The following is a 5,050-nucleotide window of genomic DNA, read 5'->3' on the forward strand; positions in this document are numbered from 1 at the left end:
GTTAACAAGATATAAAAAAATATGTACAACTTCAACTTTACTGTTACACATTTACGACTTTAGTGTGCACATGCAAAATCTGCAGTTAAATGTGCTCGCCACTTTTGCACCCAATATACCTTCATATATTCCTGGCACAGTGCAACAAAGTTACAAAGTACAATACCAGACATTCTAGGTGTGCATCGGCAAGGTCAGATATGTTATTCTCTGTATTATTAAGTAAAGTCCCTGTTTGAAGCCATGATTTTAAGGTAAAAGAACAAGACAGTGTTGCTTTAATGCACACGCTGTCCATGGTAGAAGGACTTAGACATGTATAAATATACAAATATACAAATCAAACAAGTCAAGTCTTCCACCAGGATATGCTTGGTGCTGGAAACCTCACAGTCACATACGATTCAAACATCTACTAGAAGGAGAGAGTTGTTTTGTTTTCAGCAGAGCGTGGCATTGCTGATGATGCTCCAGGACTTTCCTGACTTTGTCTGAAGGGTGCACTTTGATGAAACGAAAACAGCCCAGGGACATGAGTCTAGTCTTGTGAATTTACACTGTTCAGCTACCTTGTGAGCAGCATAGGCTAGTACAGTAACGTTTGTGTAACAGTGTAATTTAGTCTTCCATTTTAAGTCAGTGTCCTACATATTTTTACATGCTACCCATGAATTGTCAATGCATTTAAAGGTGGTTGCACCAGTTGTACAAGAGGCTGCTGCTGTTGATGATTACATGATACATCTTTAGTGACCTTTATTAGAGCATGCATGGTCTCTGGAAGGTAAGAGCTGTATGGATTACAGGCGCATTTGTTAAAGCAACTGCGATACATTATGGCTTAGTGGAGCCTGACACCGTTGGCATTTACACAAAAGCAGTTTACAAAAAAAAAAGATGAAATAGACTCCAGAGAGCTATAACAATTAATTATGGTATGTTGATATTTCTAAGTTCATACATGCGCTTGTGTGAGGTTGCAGGTGCAGATCTAAAAATGTCACACATATTCTTTTCTGTTTGCTTTGTTCTTTCGTTCTTTTTTTTGCACTTTTATTGGTGTCTAATTTATTTTGGTACCAGCTGTGTAGAGAACAGACCCTGGTTTCATCTGGTGTTCTCTCTGTGTATAGAGAGCAGAGCCTGGTTTCATCTGGTGTTCTCTCTGTGTATAGAGAGCAGAGCCTGGTTTCATATGGTGTTCTCTCTGTGTATAGTGAACAGACCCTGGTTTCGTTTGGAGCTGTGTAGAGAGCAGACCCTGGTTTCATCTGGCGTTCTCAGAGAGCAGAGCCTGGTTTTATCTGGTGTTCTCTCTGTGTATATCGAGCAGACCCTGGTTTCGTCTGGAGTTCTCTCTCTGTATAGTGAACAGACCCTGGTTTCATCTGGTGTTCTCAGAGAGCAGAGCCTGGTTTTATCTGGTGTTCTCTCTGTGTATATCGAGCAGACCCTGGTTTCGTCTGGAGTTCTCTCTCTGTATAGTGAACAGACCCTGGTTTCATCTGGTGTTCTCTCTGCTTCAGCTGGACATGTGACCTGATCATTTGTGTGGGTTTGCAGAGTTCACACTGTTCAGTCTCTCCTAGTAAATTCCTAATATGTTAATCATTCACCATTATATTAACAGAATAATTGGAGGAAGACTGAATGAAATTAAACAACATTAAACAAAATAATAATAATGAAATCATTGTTTACAGACACACCAGGGTGTGATCCAGCTGCTTCAGCCTTTGCTGTCGTTTATGGATTTATTCCTTTACTGTCTCTCACATGTGCATTCTTCCTTGAATCTAGCTGATTTTGGTGACTGTGATGTTGAAGCTGGTGTTGGTGACTGTGATGTTGAAGCTGGTTTTGGTATGGTGACTGTGATGTTAAAGCTGGTTTTGGTGACTGTGATGTTGAAGCTGGTGTTGGTGACTGTGATGTTGAAGCTGGTGTTAGTGACTGTGATGTTGAAGCTGGTTTTGTGATGGTGCCTGGGATGTTGAAACTGGTTTTGGTATGGTGACTGTGATGGTGAAGTTGGTTTTGTGATGGTGCCTGGGATGTTGAAGCTGGTTTTGTGATGGTATATGGGATGTTGAAGCTGGTTTTGTGATGGTGCCTGGGATGTTGAAGCTGGTTTTTGCAATGGTGCCTGGGATGTTGAAGCTGGTTTTTGCAATGGTGCCTGGGATAGTGTGGTGATGTGGTGTCTGGGATGTTGAACGTGGCTTTGGTGATGGCATATGTGGTGCTCGAAGTTCCTTTGGTGATGGTGTCTGTGGTGCTCGAGGTTCCTTTGGTGATGGCATATGTGGTGCTCGAGGTTCCTTTGGTGATGGTATCTGTGGTGCTCGAGGTTCCTTTGGTGATGGCATATGTGGTGCTCGAGGTTCCTTTGGTGATGACGTCTGTGGTGCTCGAGGTTACTTTGGTGATGGCGTCTGAGATGCAGAATCTTTGTTAATCTAGTTCTAGGAAACTGAATGTACATTTGTCATGCCGTTTGTTTGGGCTGCTGGACTTGCCTTTGTTATGGTGCATGTGATACACTTACCATTTGCCCCTGCAGACAGCAGGTGGCGCTGCAGCTAAAAGCACCTGGCCCACATCCCACAGCTTTGATCCGGGTCTCCTGTGCCCTTGTCTGGGCATCAGCCACTCTCTCTCTTTTTCTCTCTCTCTCTCTGTCTTTCTCTCTCTCTCTCTTTCTGCTCCAGGGGGCTCCAGAGAGGCCAGCGACTGCACTGCACTGTGCTGCTGGGAGGCAGCCGGGGGAAGGTTGGTGAGGAGAGGTCTTTCACCCCCAGCGCCTCTTCTCCAGCATATTCCCAGGTGCACAGGTGTAGAGCAGGCCAGGGGCCTCATTTATAAAAGTGTTGCGCAGAAACCATCCTACATTTGATTTTAGATCATTTCTGAAATGATCGTACATGTGATTCAGAGATAATGAACGTACGCACAAAAAAACGTGCGTACGCCACCCTTGCAGATGTGGCCATTATAAATCACAAATGAACGTCAACTTGTGTGCAGCCTGATGGTTTTAGGTCTCCGCCTTGTAAACACCCCCTCATCAATATCATTAGCATATGTTTTAATGAAATCAATGGCCTAAAAGCTGAAGCCTATGTAAAATTATATATTAAAAACATAGTATAGAACTAGCCTATGCCATCTGATGTTAACTAGCTTATATGCGTCAGTTCAAATAGCTTAACTAATTATGTTTTTCCAAGCAAAGCTTTCTGGAAAGAGATCGTATGCATCCATGTCCATTGTCCTCGCTTTCATTCCTTTTGCTTGCAGTAATGTGAATAATTAACATTTAGTATGTTTAGGCCTACTTTGTAGAAAAAAAATTGTGAAGGCCTACCTTTAAGGAAAGACCTATAGGCCTACAGCATAATCCTGTACGTTATGGTACAGTGCTACGTTTCCAATATGACCCAGGGTAATATGCTGATTTAGCCTACAAAACAGAGTACTAAATTATAAGCGTGATATGTCATGTAGGCTTAACGTTTCTTTTAGGATAGGCTATGTTTTGCTGAAAAAGTAGCCTAGTTCGCCGGTCATTATGCATTCATTTTGCATATATATCTTTGCGATCATTTTCTTTCAATAATGTCCAATGGCTTAAACATTGTCCTTTATTGTTTGCTTTAGGCTGAATATGGAGATGCCCTGCTTTCAGAGGATAACTTCCGTCCCTTGGTTGTGTAGGCTATATATGATATAAAATATCTATAGCCTACATTGTATAGCTTACATTCAAATATTACCTTTCTGTTACGGAGCTGGGAATAGGCCTATGAGCGCAAATTAGGATGTAGTGGAGGCTAAATGCGAGTAAACGCAGTTTATCCACCTCTGAAATTTCAGAAATAGAGTTTACCCACCTCTTATTAGAGTTTATTCACCTCTCAAAAGAGTTTATTTACTTTTAATATCCAATACTATCCTATATTCCCAATATTGTACAATAACCTCCACCATTATCAAACATATTGAATGCCTTTTTTACTGTAAAAATCCGATACCGCATGGCGCAGTCCACCTCACCGAGATCGCAGAATTCATAGTTCACCCACCTCTTATTTTACCACCCTGGCGCAAATGTACTTTTCCTCTCCTAGAGCAATTGGACATTTTATGGTCAATATTACATTAGATTGGTGAGAACACTAAATATACTAGATCACCTGTAAGAATGTTTCAATCATTCTATCCTTGGTGTTTTTTTAGATATTATGAAATAAGTAAGCTATACGTTTTTTCACTTTCTTAAGTGGGCTATAGTTCTCATTAGCAGTTTTATGCCAAACCATGAAACATTAAGCTGCGTCCAAAAATGACTTTAAAAATCTTCTGATATTGATCATGCATATGGCAAAGAAAGACATGAGATCGTTGGTCTTGGAATTTTGAAAATGCATCACACTTAGACCTCAGATTACTTGCATTACCCCGGCATTACCACAAGGAAATGGTCGTACGTCAAGTTTGAACCTGACGTGGAGATAAGCACTTTTCCACGTCAAAGACGTTTTTTATAAATCTGAGCGTTGGCATAGATTTGAGCGTACGCACGGTCTAAGATCAAATCTGTGCGTAAGAACGCTTTATAAATGAGGCCCCAGGTGAGACAGACAGCACACCTTTTTTGCACATGTTTGCGAGTGACGCTATGAGAAGCTGACTCTGACTGATAGAAAACGTTGGCAATAAATAAATAAAAAATCAAATAAAACTTCACCTGGTTGTGAACCAGCAAAGTCTCAGTAACAGCCTCAACCGAGTGAATGGGCGAAATGTGTTATTTTTTTCCACCTCTCACTTATTTGTTTAGCACTGCCTTACTTATCAAGGTCACCACTCACTTGAGTCTGTTCATTGGAGAGCACTTCAGACTTCCCTCAGGTAATGGATGACAAATGAGTTGTACATGTGTGATAGCTCCTGCTGCATTCCCTGTGAACCTAGAGGATAAGGAATGGCGAGACAGGAAACCCGAGCATCAATTCCTGCATGTATTCACGTACTTCAGGCGTATAGC

Source organism: Alosa pseudoharengus, unplaced genomic scaffold (assembly GCF_046254945.1).
Source record: "Alosa pseudoharengus isolate Yale_2024_CS ecotype anadromous, Long Island Sound unplaced genomic scaffold, YU_APseudo_1.1 YU_APseudo_1.1_scf_23, whole genome shotgun sequence".
Classification (NCBI taxonomy): domain Eukaryota; kingdom Metazoa; phylum Chordata; class Actinopteri; order Clupeiformes; family Clupeidae; genus Alosa; species Alosa pseudoharengus.